The following is a 19,254-nucleotide window of genomic DNA, read 5'->3' as shown; positions in this document are numbered from 1 at the left end:
TGGAATATTTTTCCATCTTGCTTGTAGATGGGTGGCTTGCACACAAAACTCATCTAGACTAGTGGGATTAAACATAAGGATAGTATGCCTTAGGTAGTTGTGTAAACCCCCTATATACTTCAGCAACATGTCTTGTGATTGAAAATCTACACCTAACATTAGAAACCTTCTTCTAAATTATTGGGTGTAATCTTGCATATTTTGACCTTTAATTTGTCTAAAGTTATACTAAATCATGGTCGCTTTTTGCATATATGCTAGAGGGTAAAACTACCTTTTAATTACAACAATGTAATCAAACCAAGAAATTGAGATCTTACCATGTTTTTTTATCTCTTCTTATATTTTGGCTTCCCACCATACCAGTGCCCCACCCTCCAGTCTCAAGAACGCTAGGTGAATCTTTGTGTCATCATATTGAAGGTTTTGAATTATGGAATAGACCTCCAACTGACGAACCCAATTGTCAAGCTTCTCTACATTCACTTCACCATTATACATAGGTAGCTCAAATTTAATATCAACTTTTAACAGGGGTGTTTTACCAACTCCTTTTGAGGTATGTTGATGAGTATGAGTAAGGGTTGTATTAGTGGAAGAGGATAAATATGCCTGTGAAGATGAAGATGAAGATGATCATGGAGATGGTGGAGGTCTACCTCCATTTCCATTACCTCCTCCTCCTAAAGAACCTTCTCCTTTTGGAGGCTTGGAGCTTTCACCCTGCAGTCTTGTATTCCTCTCTTCATAGAGGACTTTCACCATCTCTGTCATGTCAAAGAAAGCCTTCCTAAAGAACTTCTCATCCTCTGACATATGTGTAGGCTCTCCTTCATGTGACATGCTTGCTAAAGCTTCAATTGCAATTTTAGGTAGAATTGGTGGTGGAGATTGTGGCAAACTTGCTCTCCTTCTCCTTGACCCAACTTCAGGACCTTCAACCAACTTTCCTTCTCCTCTCTTGAGCTTCAACCTTCATAGAGGACTTTCACCATCTCTGTCATGTCAAAGAAAGCCTTCCTAAAAAACTTCTCATCCTCTGACATATGTGTAGGCTCTCCTTCATGTGACATGCTTGCTAAAGCTTCAATTGCAATTTTAGGTAGAATTGGTGGTGGAGATTGTGGCAAACTTGTTCTCCTTCTCCTTGACCCAACTTCAGGACCTTCAACCAACTTTCCTTCTCCTCTCTTGAGCTTCAACCTTGTAAGCATCACATTCACTTTCAAATAGTTAAATCCTCATTGCACAAAGAAAACAAAGAGCATTGATACCAAACTTGATCTAAATGGGAAAATTAGTTTTGATGTGCTAAATTCCTTTTCAGAATATGTAAAAGTGCTTAAGGATTCATGAGGTTGATTGCAAGTTTTATCATGAGTTTTTGAGTGTTTTTATGTAAATTTCATGTACAAATTAACATAAACAAATGAATGAATAACAACATACAATAGACAATAACATCACCAAAGCTGTATCACAACAATGCCTAGGCTATGCCTCCTTGGTCCAACTTTCAATGGCTTGGCCCTCTCTATTATGCTCAAAAGAGTGAATATATCAGTTTACAATTCTCAAACGGCTCTGAAACCTACTCTAATGGCTCCAGAATGCCCAAAAATGCCTGTCTAGTCTCTTTCTGCTCCTGAATTGGTCAAAAATTGAAGAAGTTATGGCTTCCCTAGCTCTTACATTATTCGCTCTACAATTTCCCCAAAATTTGGCACCATCCTACAAATTTTCTCCAATTTCCACTAACTAGGTGTCAATTCCACCAAATTCCAGGTAAATTTGTCAGATCGATTAAATTCCCAATGCAGCCTTATTTCTGAAAATTTAGGCCACATGGGGACCATGTGCTCGGGGCTATAGCCAATGGCCTGGCCCCACTCTGCTTCGCCCACTTTTCTATTGGGTTGCATGTGCCTAGGGGCTAGCTTCCCATGGGTTGACCCCTTTTCCAAATGACACATATTTAAAGTTTAAATAACATTTGTATGCCAATGTATAATAAGATACATGGTTGCATGACAGTAGATGGCACTGTTTATTGGACAGAGGTATGGTGTTTGACCTCCACCCAGTCCATTCAGCCCTTAACAAGTTTTTTGGTGGCCCCCATGCTACCATGTGGCGGCCTCCAGTTGGGCCATGTGGCAGCTTGTGGTTGGCCACCAACCCACAAATAAAAATTGCCCAAATCAGCGCCAATGATATTCGAACAAGTGGTGAGACATGATTGGCCCGATGGATCCCATTTAGCAGGCCTAGTCAACCTACCATGTCAGCAATACGAACTGCTGACTAGGCTATCAAATGTTTTGCCAAATTTGCCTATTTTGGAAAAGGAAAAAGACATGTTTCTGGGAGCATACGGAGTCTGTTTCACGTGAAACAAGGTATGCCAAATTCAGGATGATGAGAACTACGCGGTTGTTTAGGTTCCACAGTGATCCAACAAATTTGAATTTTGAGCAAATTTTTGAGCACCTGATCAGAAAATCCCTGGGGGAAGAAACCTAGTGGAGGTGGTTGGACAACCCAAGCACACCATGGGGCCAACTCGAGGGAGAGAAACATGCACCCAATCACTCCAACAGGGACCTCATTAAGCTCTTTACATCAAATCCATGAATCGACAATATGGAACCAAACGTGGAAAAATAAAAATATTATCCAAGTACATAGCTTCTGGGAGATTGGTAATGGGTAAAATTCCCTCTTCCGAGAAGACACTTGGCAACAACTACTGATCCTTAGCTCCGACCAACATGCATCCCTTTGAGGAACCATGTAAGAAAAATGGAAACTTCAAGTTGCCCGTTATTGGAAGCCTATCACACTTGAAGCTCATTGGAGAGAATGGATGGATATACATGAGTGGTCTCCCTTACTGGAACATCTAGATTGGGATTCTTTTGATCAACTCCTCTAGGAGCTGAAAATTCAGGCAGACCATAGGGAAGACAAGCTGTGGTGGGGAAATAACTCAACCAGGCTCTTCAATCTCAAGGAGGCTTACAGCTAAATAGAAAATCATGATCAATTGCAATAACAGCAAAGATGGAAAACTCATCGTGGGAGATGGCTCTGGCCCAAAATAACCCTTTTCCTATGGTTGGTCATGCATGGTAAAATTCTCACATGGGACAATCTTTGGCATAAAGGCTTCACAAGTTCCTCTAGATGCTCTCTTTGCAAAGCACATGAAGAGACTACCAACCATCTTCTAAACACCTGCGACTACACAAACAAACTCTGGGACTAGGCTTCTGAAATATTTAGAACCTTAGATAGGTATAGGGCCTCAATCGAGACCACTCTCAATAACTGGTGCTCAAGCATATCCCCCCAACTAGTAGTCAACTAGGTCTGGAATCTCATTCCAGGGACCATCTATTGGGCTATCTAGAAGGAACACAATGGAAGAACTTTCAAGAATGTAAGGAGGATAGGGGAAATCCTTCTTATCATCCTTAAATAGAGCATCCATGAAATTGTTACAATATCCAAGCTTCCTAGCTTCGAAGGCCCCCCCGTTTCACGAACCAACATATTGTCCTTCTTCTGGATATGCACAACCTCTTCTAGGCCACTCCTAACCCTACAAATTCTTCCCCTGAAGCTCGCAATCACTGGTCCCCCCCAGAAAATAATGTAATGAAATTGAACTTTGATGGCATGGCCAAAGGTAATCTAGGAGCAACGGGATTTGATGTTGTCTTCAGAAATACCAAAGGATAGATTCAATGGGTCTACTTTGGGAAACTTGGGGCTACTACCAAAAATGTGGTGAAGCTCAATGTAATGAAGCATGGTATAACTATCACAAAAGAGAAGCGCTTTGGCCCCCTGATTGTCGAGGTACATTTGACACTGGTAACTCTGGCTTCCCACAAACTCCAACAAGGCTCTGCAGTCAGCAGGGTAATGGACAACTAGAGATTGACCAAAAAACTTTATTGTATCCAACAACACATTTGATATCTTAGTGGGCTCCACTTGCAGGTGGTCAGAAGGAAGGAGAATGGAGTGGTAGACAGGTTTTCCAATGAGGGAACAACTAACGAGGAAAGGTTGTAGTCCCTTGCATGGAGGGATTTGGGGGAAGGTCCCCTCAACCGAGAGTGTGAGGCTATCAATGCCAAGGAAAATGAAGGAAACAATAATAATTATTTTGTCATAGGACAAGATATCCTTAAGATCTGATGGTACATTCTCCCTAACTCATTTTCATGAACCTCACCTCTGGCATCAAATCCAATTATTCTCCCATGGGACCTGAGTTCTCAATCATGTTTCTGGTTAAATATCATTGCACTCCCCACCCAAGCACCAATAATATCTCTTGCACCACTACGAAGGTTAAGTACATGACTCTAGACAACATTAAAGGTTTAATTATCACCACCTTCCTTCTCGACCTCCTTATCTCCTGAATCCTCTATGAATACCCCAGGCCTTATGATCTTTCCCATTACTCCCATCACTCTCGACCCCCCTTTGTTATTTCCTTCCATGCCCCTGGTATCTATCCTCTTCCCAACTTTGTTTTTAAGAACGCTCTCACCTCGCTCACAAGTATGGCCCCTCTGCAAAGCAATGCTCCATCCACTAGCCACCACAAAGGTAGGAATAGGGAAAGGTGTAACCAAGGCAACATGCAGCTGAGAAAAACAGCTGAGGCAACGACCAGGCAAACTGCCCTCAATTACAATAGAACTATGCCCCAAGAGGCTCGGGAGCACATCTTAGAAATGGAGAATGAGGCTAGGGTTATTCGGTGTCTAACTAACACTAAGGATATAGATGCTCAATTTGAATGGATTCCTGACCCGGGGTTCACCAGGGTCAGGGAAAATATTCATGATTGAACCATCGGGCTCTTATGGAAATTAAAAACAATTCTTTGCTTAGCGCTATAGGAAAATGTCCAAGCCAAAAAAACCTTGGAGGATAAGGTGGACATGCTTCACGATAAGTTTATAGTCTACATGGATGTGGTCCACCACAGGTGCTTCATAACCAAGGATTCCCCACACTACGCCTTGCTCAAAAGAAGGATGATGATGTTGCAAGCTGGAGGAGACAACACGCCCACCATCAAGCGGGAAATGGGGGGTAATTCCACCAGTTACCCTACTTATGTGGACGCCCCAGCTAGAGGAGCACTACATTAGTCGATTCTACTAGAAGAGGAATCGAAGAACTAATTGGTCTGATGCACTCTAAATCCGTTTTCTCTCGGTTTTGTGCCTTATGGGCCAATAATTTTTGTTTTTGTTTGCACTGTGTAGAAAATTATGTAATAAACAAGAGTAAGGGTCACCACAAATAGGTTGCAACTGTATTCAATTTTTCTAAATTCCTTGGTTCTACCAATTTTGTTAACTATTTTTTACCAAACACAACCAGCGCTCGCTAGTCCAGAGACTGGATGAAATTCATGTTTTCTAAAAGTAGACATCCCAATATGAAATACATCTTTTGTAAAGGCAAAAATCCCAGGAATACTATTTTTTGTCGTTGGTCGAGTATAGAATTTGATGGACCGAACAAGATGACAAGCAATTGTAATATTCAATTTAACATAATATAAAGCAGTTCCTTCTTACTTACAAAAAAAAATTAAATTAAATTTTTATGTTTATTTTAATGATAACTCTTGATTTAAATAAAAGAAATTTAATTTTGTAAGGGGTGTATTATCACCATTAATATTTGTTTTCATCATGCACACTTTTTCAAGGTTATTGTAAGTATAATACACACAAAACGTTGAAATAACATTACTAACAGTAACGAGGAAAACATGGTTTATGTATCAGCAGTTTTGACTCTAGTTCATGGTACAACAGTGACATATTAGGACAAAAAGAGGGTCGTGTGTGTGTCAGTGCTTCACACCTTGGATTTGTCTGCTACGGGTTCTTTTTCATCGGAAAAATGACATACTGGAACTCAATTTTCTGATTGACCAAGGAAATGAATGGGGAGAAGAGATATGTTTACTCCTTGTTTGTGAAGTTAGTGAAAATAGAAGTGCCTCTTTCTAGCAAATGGTTGAGTAATCTCTTAAAGCATATCATCGAAGACTGATGGCGGTTTTAGAAATCTATAGTAGTGAGGGTTTTCTTGCAGGCCATGAAAATTGGGTCCGTGCAAGGGAATCAATACCCTTAGTTACTCACACACGAAGTTGAAATTAAATTGAGATTTTAACTTATAGGCTTTGTAATTTTTTATGGGCAGGATCTGGTGTTCTTGCTTGGAATTTTGTTCGGATAATACTCAAGATCTTTGGTTGCTTGCAAAGTATTTAAAAAACCCTTTGAATGATCCAAATGTGGCTATGTAGGTAGTGTTAAGAAAGTGTTTGAGAAAATGATTTTACATGACGAAAAATTTAGTCCTCCTTTTGTACCTCACTTCCTTTGTCAGGTGGAGCTCCTGGTGAGTTCTACTTCTCCACTAGGTCTAGAAAATCAAAGGTCATTATTTACAAATCTACTTCAATTCTTAGTATTTCTATGGTCTTTTACTAGGGTACTTTTTTATTATCAAGATGTTAGTAGCTAATATAGTAACTATGCTTGTTGCCAAACTCTAGAAGCATTTAGGGATCTGTGTGGGAGTGATGAGACTCCTTTTTCAAGCGAGACAACTGATGATGGAAAGAGGACTAAGAAATTATGACATAAAAATGATTTAACTATCTCATTAGTTGTAGGTTTGAAGGGAAGTTCCATGGGTGATGGGTCATCCTCTATTTTTAATCCCATGACTTTCAAGGATGTCTTAAAGTCAGACCCCAATTACCAAACATTGAGTGTGCTCTTAGGTCATTATTTTGTGGTCTAACATTCTTCGAATACCCCAATTCTAGTGGTGAATTATGCCATTAGTAGGATAGGGATGAAATAATATAAATGATAGGAAATTATATGCCATTTTAATGGGTTGTGGCCTTCATAATCTGCCCTTTGGGATTGGGTTCACCAGAACTAGTCTTAGAATATAGATTTGCTATTTTGTTTGAAATATTATTTTGTGGTTTTCTTTAAAAATCTTAAAGATTGGAGGAAGGTTTTTGACTAGGGACCCTGGCTCTAGGGTAGAACAAGCCTATCAATCCAACCATATTTTATGGAGTTTAATACTATCACGATGGAGTCCCCACCTATTCATTTTTTTGTTAAGCTCCAAAGCTTTCTTCTCTAATTGATCTGGCCAGAGTTATTAGAAGATTTTGGTGACTTCATAAGTTGTTTCATCAAAGTTGACAGTGAAATATTGACAAAATCTATTGTCAATTTCATCCATATTTGTGTGGAAGTGGACCTAAATGAAGGATTACCTGATAAAATCATCCTCAAGTGGGAGGTTAAGGAATATACCCAAACCATTAGATTACAAAAATATTGCTTTCAAATGTAGAATATTATAGCAACCTAGGCGCCTTCATAATGCATGTCCCTCTTCGAAAGGGGTGTTATGCAACTAGAAGTTGAAGAGGCGTAAATGTGAATAGAGAGACACAAAGGAAACAGTAGGTACCAAAAATTGTATAGGTCAAAATAAGAACATATCCCAATAGCATAAGACATCTCTAGAAAACTTAGGTCAACCTCCAATACCACTGTATCAACCCTCAGCAAAGGAAATACTTTTAACAAAGGTCAATGAAAGAACAACAAATATAATTGTGCGTATAGTTTCTATGTAAAAGCACAACCGTGATTTTGATTATTCTGATAACAAGAAAGAACTTGAGAATTTTTCCAAATCGATTGCTATGGAACATTCTCAAAAAATGAGGAAATAACACTATCTTCAATTATGCTAGATAACAATGTCATATAGGTTGATGTTTTTAAGATAAAAGGGAAAAAAAAACATGAATCATCCTAGTATTTGAACCAAGAATGTAGAAAATGTTCTCTAAACTTTATGGATTTCTAATGTAGCCTGCCTTTTTGGAATTAATAGAGTTAAATTTACAAAAAATAAAGTGATAACTCTTGACTTATATCTCCTTCACTTATATATGTAATTATTTTTCTTAATTTTAAAAAAGTATTCATATTTTTTTGTCTTCAATTAAAAAATAAAAATATATATATATATATATATAAATATTTCTTGATAAAGAAATTTGAAGATTTGACATCTAATTAAATATGATATTGACATTATTGAAACACCAATATCACCACATTAATTAGTATTCTTAAAAACTATATATTAATTGCATATTAGGGAGGTGTTACGTACATAAAATAATAAAGAACCAAAAAATACTTCATTATACATCTCAAATTGCCAAAATAAAAAAAATCATAAATTAACTTATTATTATTATTATTATTTGATTAATAAATGAGTAAAACATATATTCATTTAAAAAACATGTAACAAGATTTTTAATTATAGTGATTCACTTCTACTTTTTCATGTAAATTTTTAACTTGGAAATAAGCTTTGCTATATAGTATAGATCCATCTTAGCTACTAATTTACCAAGTCCCAGAGAGGGATAAAATTTCTTGTGATATAAACCTCTTTTAAAATGAAGAAATATTTCTAATCCCTCATGGTGCTTGATAATTCCTTGGTTTATTATTATTATTATTATTATTTTTTGTAAATCAACAGTTTTTATATTAATTCATAAAATACATAAGACACCAAATGGTCTGCATGCATAGACAAAAGTAAAACTTCCTTGCCCGCTCAAAATGTCTATGAGCCGCTAAAACATTATCTTCTGACCCCGAGGCTAACCACGCAGGGTTGCCTAAAGAGGGGTTTGAGATAGCAAAACATTTCACCACCTTGGGCGACAGGACAGAAAGAAAGAAGGACCAAGAGGACCTCATCAGTCACAAGAAACCAGTATTCTTGAAACCAGTAACAAAACATGCCAAAACAAGAAGAGAGAACTAAAACAGGAAAGCCATTACAGCTTTAAGATTACATAATCTTTACTGGGAGCACTCAGGCCGGCCATGGCAGTCATTTTCTCAGGCTGAGGATTCCGCTGAGAAGTGGTCAGTTTCCCCTGACTTGTATCGGTTGCTTCCTCCGAGACCTCCACCACAGCTGAGGATCCTTGACGAATAGAGTGCCTGAGCAGACTGATGAGGACACTCATTTTCTGCGAAAGTACTTTGACTTCCTGAGTCAGGGCGCTGAGATTGAATTCAATGGCATCCAGTCTAGCCATATGCTTTGTCGAAACGAGAGAGATTTCTTGATGTGCTTGTTTGATGTCTTCACCCTGCATGCTAAGCGCCTTGGCTAGCATGGTTTTCATCCTCCACATTTCACTCTGGGTTCGAACAAATTGAGTTGCTCTAGTAGTTGCAGTGCCTGGATCATGAATCCATTCCACTTCCTTCTCCAGATCTTGCTCCTCCAAATGTTCTTCCTCCTCTGTAACAGTCGCTTCTAGCTATTCGATTTTTCTCTTTTATTTTTGGGTAGTTCGGGTTTCATAGGATTCGTGGGCCTTCTACAGGTCACGGTTAGCTGAAACATTACGGCTTCCTTCATGCACCATACTGTTATTGCAAAGCGCAGAACCACTGAAACTCCTGATGGCACAGCGATTGCTATATTGCAGGTTGTGGGAGAGCAGTATGCCGATCTTCTGGTGGGAAGCTATAGATATAGTAGAGTGTGGCCAGGACTGGCTTGAGGTTTCCCACTTCCCCGTCGGATAGGCTTTGATCCTGCTATAATAACTGTTGTTACGATTTCCCAATTCCTGTTTATGATACGTATCCTTAGTCTTAACTCTGCCACACTTGAGCCTATTTGCTGAATTCCATGTGTCCTCCTTTGTGATTTGCTGACGACGCTTATCACATTTTCTGTTGGTTGTTCACCTCGGTCAATGTAATTTGTCCTTGTGGGTGATCTCCCACTCCTCCTTATGTACTTCATGGTTTTGCCGCCTGATATTCCTTCGATTGGCTATCTTCATTTGCTGTTAAAGAAAATTCCTTCATACCCCTACACCACTTCTTCCATTAACTTATCTCTTGTCTCAAGAGAAGTGTACACTTACTTTGAAGTTCGGTGCATGTGACCTCATGCCAACAGGTGTCCGTGTAGGTGAAGTGGTGATCGATCTCATAGTTGGCTAGATGATTAGCTACTGTGTTCGCCTTTCTTCTCATTGCTTGTAGTATGATTCCATCAAGGCAGGAGAGGTGCTCAGCTATGAGCTTTGTGACCTTACTCTGTTTCGCTCCCGAATGCATTCTCCTTGCTACAGTGATAGCCAATTAAGAATCCCCTTCTACCACAGTGGCCCCTGTTTTCAGGAGCCTGAGAATTCTTAATCCTTGCTCTAAAGCTGAAAATTCCATTTCATTATTGGTTCCTTCACCCAATGATTGACTGAAAATATGTTGTATTTCCCCTTTGCTATCCCGAAGAACACCTCCAATACCTGCTGGCCCCGGATTTCCCCGAGAAGCCCCGTCAAAGTTGAGTTTATGAAAGCCTATCGGTGGAGGAGTCCAGGTATTCATGGTGGTGCCTTGTTGTTGTCACTGATTTGATGAAACAGTGATGGTTCCTATCTCAATACCAAATGCCTTCAGAATTTGTAAGTCCGAGACTGAGAAGTCCTTGTTTTGTTCTGCTTTCCCTCTGGTGAGAACTGTTTCTCTTATGTTTTGCAGAATTGTTTCTTTAATAAATTCTATGTTTCTGGTTTCATTTTGGAACACTCTTCTGTTTCTTTCTTTCCATACCGTCCATACTATAAACCCTGGGATAAGTTTCCATAATGTGTTAACCATTTGGGTTTTGGAGAAATTGCCTCTCCAATTCTCTATAGTTTCCTGAATTGAGTTTATCACCCTATCTGTCCTCTTAAAAACGGTTTCTATCCAATTCTAGAAGCTATCTATCCATTCACAAGTATTGAGGAGGTGATTCATGGTTTCCTCCTCAATTCCACACAGGGGGCAACATGATGGGCCTATGAACCCTTTTTTCCTAAGGTTCTCCCAGGTAAGCGTTCTTCAATGCATCAAGAGCCAGAGGAAAGTTTTAATCTTCGGCCAAAGTTGAGCATTCAAAACTTTACTGTACCAATTAATTTTGTCCTCATGTTCAGTTCCTTCTATATAGATTCTTGCTTCTTTGAGAGAGAAGTTTCCCCCCTCGAGCTTGCCCCAACGTAGTTGATTAACCTCCCGTGCTTTCCTTATCTTTCTTTTGGCCAGCTCTGTCTTCAATGCTCTTATACTATTCCTTTCCCCTTCCGCCAGTTCTGTGTCACTAAATAACCACATTCTCCATGCTTGGTCATTTTCATTAGGTTTCCAGTAATGGTTTACTGTTGTTCTCCCTAGCCCCTGGCTTCTTCTTTGAATGGTTAAGAATTCAAGGCTTTCCAGCTTAGGTAGTTGTTGCCAAGCATCTTCCCAAAACAGGGCAGTTTTTCCATATTGAATTTCCCAAAAACTCTGCTCCTGAATTATGTGCCGATTAGTTCTAGCCAGGTTCCAAATTGGAGAGCCGTCAGGGGTTTCTTGCATCCTGATAAAATTTTGCAGGCTATTATTGTGAGCATACTTTGCTTTCCAATGTTTAGCCCAAGGTAAGTTGGGTTCTTTTAGCCACCTCCACCATAACTTGGCTTCACATGCCCGATTGACGGTGAAGGGGTCCTGCAGATTCAACCCACCCAGGTGTTTGGGTTTGCAGATCTTATCCCATGCCATTAGAGACCACTTCTGCTTCCCTGAATTACCTGACCAGAGAAACGCTCTTTGGATGAATCATATTTTCTGAAGAACCCCTTTAGGGGCCGGGAGAATGGAAAGCATGTAATGCGGAATAGCCTGGAGGATGGATTTGGTGAGGACAAGGCGGCCTGCAAAGTTAAGGGTTCTGTGCATCCAATGATGACATCTTTTCTCTAGGTTGGCAATAATTCTTTCCCAATGCAATTTTTGCCAGGGTTTGTCAGTCAGCGGAATGCCGAGGTATCTTGAAGGGAGGTTGCATCTTTTGAAGCCTAGGATGGCAAAAAGATTCTTCTAAACTGCTAGGTGCGTATTGAAAAAGAAAATGGAAGATTTAGTTAGATTAAGCTCCATACCTTAGGCCATACTGAAGCGATTGAGAATATTTTTGAAGCCAAGAACTTCTTTGACCAAGGGCGTGCCATGCAGCATTGTGTCATCAACAAACTACTAATGTGTTGTTGCAGTGCTTCAGGGCAAAGGTTGGAGTCCTTGAATGATTCCTTCCTATTTTGCTCTACTAATTAGCCTACTTAAACCTTCCATTAGAATAATGAACAGAAAGGGGGATAGGGCCTTGCCGTAAACCTCAGGAGGGTGTAAACTAGGCTGAAGGAGCTCTGTTAACCAGGATTGAAAATCTGGTAGATTTAACTAGGGCAAGGATCTAGATTATCCATTGTTTCGCAAAGCTGAAGGCTTTTAAAATAGCTTCCAAATAGTGTCAGTTTACCTTATCATAAGCCTTTGATAGGTCCAACTGCATTAGCATGCCTGCTTTTTTCTGAGTTTGGAGAGTGTGAATCATCTCTTGAGCTAGCAAGATATTGTCCAAAATTTGTCTCCCTTCTACATAGCCTAATTGTTCTTCCGAAATGACTCCTGGAAGAATTGGTTTTAGTCTATTGGCTATGACTTTAGAAATAATCTTGTACAAAACATTGCACAGTGCAATTGGTCGAAACTTTGATGGAGTATTAGCTTCCTCCTCCTTTGGAATAAGGGCAAGGAAAGTAGAATTGAGGGATTTGAGGATTGAAGAGGAGCGCCAGGAATCCTCCACCACTTCCCATACCTCTATCTTGATGATCTCCCAACACACTTTGTAAAAGTCAATGGTGAAGCCATCTGGCCTAGGTGCTTTACCATTTGGCATATCTTTCATCGCCTCTTCCACTTCTTCCAAGGTGATTTCTCGATTTAAAGCCTTGTTTTTATCCTTAGTGATGAGCTTGGGGATAGAAGTTAACAGTTCCTCAATTGCTTCCTCTCTGTCAATCTCAGGTTCCTGAGCAATCTGGCTGAAATGATTTATAAGAAGGCTCGAGATTTCCTGATGAGTTTGAACCGAGGATCCCTGATCATCTTTAATGCTTAATATTTTATTAGCACTTTTGTGATCAATGGCAGATCTATGAAATTTTTTTTTGTTCTGTTCACCTTCCTTAAGCCATTGATTCCTGGACTTTTGCTTCCATAGCATTTCCTCCTATTGGCATCTTAACTGCCACTCCTGCATGAGCTTTTGTTCTATGTTCATAGTTTCTTGGTTAATATTTCCATGGATCCAATCCTTGTGAATTTGTTCCATTTGTTCCTCCACTTTCTTTTTCTCTTTAAATATGTTACCAAAGACTTCTTGATTCCAGGATTTTAGTATGGCTCTGATGTGTTTAAGTTTAGCCTGTAGAGTGAACATTTTAGTTCCTCTTATGCCTAACGGTTCATTCCACCATTGTTCAATTTTCAGGAGGAACTCAGGATGATTGAGCCAAAACTTTTCAAATCTGAATAGCTTATTCCTGGGAGTGCCTTGGATAGTCGCAGTCATTATTATGGGCCAGTGGTCCGAACCTCCACTAGGTAGTATGTCCGATTCCACAGTGATCCCTTCCAGGAGAATGGTTTTTGTCACTAAGAATCTATCTAGTCGAGAGGCGATTTGCCTATCACCCCCCCTTTTGTTGTTCCAAGTGAAAGTGCCACTCTTGGGGAAGACGTCTACCAGCTTGGCCGATTTAATGAAGCCTTTGAAAGCTTCAATATCCATATTGAGCATTCTGATACCTCCTTTCTTTTCCATGAGTGAAGTGATCATATTGAAATCACCTCCAAAGATAGCTTTTGCTTGAGGATATCTTAGCTGCAAGTTGGATAGAGTGCTCAGTAATAGCAATTTGGCCTCTAGTTTCTAAGGGCCATAGACATTTGTGCATAGATATGTTTCTGGATTCCCCACTATTTGGACTTCTATTGATATGTGAGATCTGGCAGCTTCAGAGGAAATGAGCTGGATAACCTGTGGATTCCACAGAATGGCCATACCCCCTTCCCATCCATTGCTTGCTGTTTCTAGGTAGTTCATTCGTTTACCTAGTTTTTTACTGATATTGACCATTGTGTTGCTGGAACATTTAGTTTCTTGCAAAAACACTATATCTGGTTGTTCCTTTTGGACTTTCTTCTTTAATAATCGCTGTTTTTTTTTGGCTATTTAGCCCTCTAGCATTCCATGAAAGTACTTTTATAATTTACATAATTTAGGAAGTTAGCGGGAACGCCTCGAGGGATTTCATCTTACCTGAATTTAGGAGCATCTATCCCAGTTCTTGTAATGCCTCATTGTTAGTCCTTCTTCCTCTCTTTTTCCGGTGCTTTGAGTTGGTGGAGGTTTGATGCAGTCCCTACACTCTTACCTCTAGCCCTTTTGCTATTCCCAATCTCTTTCTCTACAACTCCAGCTCTGCTTGTTGTCTTGCTATGAATAAGTTGTTGATTTTGTTTACCTCCTCTTCCAATATATGTTCCATTCCTTTCTTTTTCCAGTTTTCTACCATGTTTGGTAGATCCATACCTTCTTGCTCAAGCATGTCGCTTAGCTCCATATCTTCGAGCCCTATTTCACTGGTTATCATCTCTGAATCTTCTTCTAATCCTTCCGTTGGTCCCTGAGCTTGATGGATGTTGATCGATGGCTTAGAAACAGGTTCTTTCATTTCTGGAGTGGCTATAGGTTGGCTTTCTTTCAATGATTCTCTCTCTGGATTGTTGTCCTCTAACTCTGTGTCTGATTCTAACACCTCAAAAGTATTGCTTGTGTTTCTAAGGGAAGTGCTTGCTTTAGTCTGTCATTTTTTGTTTGCTCTCTATCTTGCATTCGATCATACAAAGGCTTCCTTACTCTTTTCTTCTTTGTTCTCCTTGGTTTTCTCCGTCGTTTTGTTCATTGGGCATTCTCTGATCAAATGTCCATGCTCATGACATTTCTCATAGTGGAACGGGATCTACTCATAGTCTATAGCTTGAAAATACACTTCATCTCTGTATTCCAGCCATAGGCCCTCATGAAGTGCACCCAAAACATCCATTTCTACACAGATTCTAGCGCAGGAGGTATACCTTTTTTGTAATGTCGCTTCTGAGGCTTTGATGAAGGTACCTAACTTGTTGCCTATCTATTCCAATGCTACATATCCCCAATAGTCAATCGGAAGAGAGAATAGGCGAATCCAGACCAGTGCCTGTTCAAAGGTTTCATGTTCTAGCGCAAAGTTGGGTTTCCATGGTCGCATGTAAAGACCTACTGAGGTAAAGAAATACGGTCCTCGATCAAATATTCGGTCCTTGTATTCCAAATTGGAAAAAACCACTGTAAATAATCCCTTGGCTCCTAAGTGTAGTCTTACATCCCCTTTGGGTTTCCATTGTTGCTTTATCCACATGCACAGTGCTCTTTCTGTTGGCCAGAACCCCATGAACTTGCAGATCATTGCATGTTCTACCATGTGGTCATGGTACGCTTGAAGTTCTGGGTTAGAAATGATTACCCGTAGGGTGTCAGTAGCTTTGGGCTTGCACGGTCCCTGGGTATTTTTTTCCCTGGCTGCTGACGTTGTTCCTTCTTGTTCTGCCTTGTCTTGGTTTAGATCCTCCTTTTCTTTTGATTGTTCATCCTCCAGCTTGTTTCCTTGTGAAACCTGTGCTTGGGAGGGATTCGTACTGTCTCTATTTGTTGTACTATTGCTTCCAATGATTTCTTTCTGTTTCTTGGTATATTTTCCCTCATTGTTATGCTCTCCTTTGTTGGTCACATTCTCCTTACCTGACTTCTCAGAAACTAATATCTGCACTCTGTCCTATGCAGTTTTCTCTTTGTGCATCATTACCTGTTTGAATGATGGGGTCCCAATGGACCCCGCATTTTCCATCTGTAGGGTCAGAATCTGCCCTCTTCTGCGAAGCTCTGCTGCTCTGGCTCTGTCCTCCTCTAGAGCTAGTACTCAAGCTGCAGTTAAAACAGTTCTCCTTCAAACCCTAGTCGCTTCAGGAACTGAGTTGAGCTCAATAGTTTATTATTATTATTATTATTATTATTTGATTAATAAATGAGTAAAACATATATTCATTTAAAAAACATGTAATAAGATTTTTAATTATAGTGATTCACTTCTACTTTTTCATGTAAATTTTTAACCTGGAAATAAGCTTTGATATATAGTATAGATCCATCTTAACTACTAATTTGCCAAGTCCCACAGAGGGATAAAATTTCTTGTGATATAAACCTCTTTTAAAATGAAGAAATATTTCTAATCCCTCATGATGCTTGATAATTCCTTGGTTTATATATATATATATATATATATATATATATTCCCATAAGAAAGAACTGAGCTGATCAAGCCCCGCAGCCTACTAGCTGAGCCTAACCCCAAGGGCGTCGAGGAGAATTGACCCTGTGACCTCCTGATCGACAAGGTACTTTAACAACGGGGATTTGACCGGTTGAGCTAACCCTTGGGGCTATATCTATATCTATATCTATATATATATATATATAATTTTTTATTGTTCAAATTTCATTTTGAATACATAAATAGATTTAATCTCTAAATTGCATTTTTTCACACGTCAATTAAATGCCTTGAAAATCTCCATGGGAACTTGATTGTGTAGACTACATAGCTTGTAATTATAGTAAATATTTCTTAGATTTCTCAGAAAACGGAAAATTACTCTAAAATACCAAAATATAGAATAGCGAGATTAGATGAAACATTTTAACTGTAATTTTTTTTTTCCAATTGCTTTATATAATATATAAATAGTTTTTTTAAGCCATACATAATATATAAGGAGCTCACATTGAAATCTTTTATTTTACATTGAAATATGTTACTTAATACAAATATCAAAATAATTTACTTATGGTTGAGAATGGGAAATATATTTTTACCACATCTTATCACATTGATTTTGTATTACGCTCAATTTTTTTTGTTTAAAGAATTTGTTATTTTTATTTTAAAAGGTTGATCACATATGGAATCACACATCGCCCTCATACCATACTATAGAATGTGCCTCTTAGTGAAATTACTCACTCATACAAACACTTATAACACATCATCATTAACACTCAAACAATATCATGAAAAAGTGTAAAGCATAAAAATTACATTCAACCAAAAAAAGAAAAAGAAAATCCCAATGACTTTCTTTATTGTGACAAGTTTTATGAATTTCATTAATTTCCACCTAAATATAAATAACTACATTAACCAAGACTTTTAGACCAAAAGAATTGCAAATTAAACTAGCAATTGCACCATATGTTGCAAAGGAAATGCCATGAGTCGATAACATAATATGGAACTTGCATTAAGAATAAAATTGTGTTTTTCATTCAAGATAGGGTTTTACTTATCATTAATAAAATATGTGCTGGAAACAATAAAACCTCAATCAGAGTATGTCTGTTATTTTCTTGCAAATGAGAAACTCCTTCTGCTTTTTCCTTGCAACAACTTGTTAAATTACATACTTACCATAAATTGAATCCTTGGAAGAGGAATGACGCGAGTGAGCTCGACGGGTTTCGCAAGTGCATAGGATGTCTTTGTACATGTGGGGTAAAGGTGGATTGGGGCTATAGAAATTGGATTAAAAGCCAAAATTGGAGGTCTAAAATCATCGAGTACCTTATATTTTTTTAGTTCTTCGTTTTAATGCCCTCATCTATAGATTCAATGGGTTTTGGCCCAAATCAAATGCTTTGCATACTGGATCTACACCTCGTGGTAAAAAAATTGTGAGATTTACCTATGTTATAAAGGTTTTTTAATTGTACAATTTGAATAAAAGGAAGATCTGGAAAAGGTAATGAAGGAAGGCCCTTGGTTTTGGCGATGTGTTGGGCTCTATATGACCCATTGGTTCCATGAATTTGACCCTGTAACGATGGTGGTGTCAACAACGCCAGTGTGGGTGAGGATACCAAAACTCCCACAACCATTTTGGCATCATCAAGTCCTGTTGGGATAGGGTCCCCTCAAGTAAATTTTGTAAACAATTTTGTTATTATTGTAAAGTCCCCGCATTTTGAGGAGCGGAGCGCAGAGGTCGATAAGAGTCAAAGGGGCATTAGGAAGGTCAAATACCCTTAGTTTGTTAAAAGCTAAGTTGTTTTGTGACCCGCCCATGGCTTGCGGACCATGGTATTGTAATAGAAGATGATATAAAAAGGAGTCATAGAGAGTCATGAAGGATATCTAAGAATGTATGGGTACTTGAACTAAGTAAGAGAAATATTTTTTTTGTACTTAGGAGAGGGGGAAGGCTCCTCCAACTTTATGAGTGGAGGCCTTGGTAAGTCTGCAGCTAAGTGTGTGGGTCCTTGCAGCTCTGTGAGCAGGGTAGAAAGAGTCTGTAATAGAAGATCTGAGCATAATAAAGGCTATTTTGGATTCTTATCTATGTATATGTGTGTTACACTTTACTTCTAAATTTACTTTATGTTTGCTTTGTCACTGCATTTATCATGAAAATTACTTAATAGATGCACGAAAGTGGTAGGTCTGGTTAATTAAATGATGTTATGAATGTTTAGAATAATCGGCGAAGGGCTTGAATCTATTATCTGATAGTTACTGTAATTTATGGGTTTTAAGGGTTAGGGTTCACGAAGGTCGGAACAAAGCCCTAGAAGTAACAGAAACACATCACATAGTCCTTTTGATGCAGAAACTTGGTTCTAGCATCCCCCAATACTGCCTCGGGTGAGATTGCAGCCTCCACTAAGCAGGTTGTTGCCAAAAGTGCCGGTAGTGTAAGGTTTTTTTGGTTAGCGCAACTAACTCTAAACATGGGTCCAAGCCCCCTCAAGTGGATACCGACTAAGAAAGAGATTGAAAAGTGAATCGATCGGAAGCTGCAAGAGTTTGCAGCCCAGGAAAATAGGAATCTGCGTCTGTCAAAGGAAGAGTGGTTGAATAGATTCTTGTATACAGAAGAACACGAAATTTCCTTCTTCTCTTTTCCGTGCGAGTTATATGAATGGTTGTATAAATTGGTGGAGGTCAAGATATGTGGAAATTGGATAACCCTAGTGTGTGGACTCCACATGTAGTGAAGCACTTGGAAGGTTTAGAAAACAAGATCACGAGGGATGTCGATTATTGGATCGATAGTATTTTGGGTGGATTCA

The sequence above is a fragment of the Pinus tabuliformis genome, chromosome 3_1, assembly GCF_031772625.1.
Source record: "Pinus tabuliformis cultivar Carrire ecotype Pingquan chromosome 3_1, CPIR1, whole genome shotgun sequence".
NCBI classification, from domain to species: Eukaryota; Viridiplantae; Streptophyta; class Pinopsida; order Pinales; family Pinaceae; genus Pinus; species Pinus tabuliformis.
Note: the sequence above shows the minus strand (reverse complement) of the source record.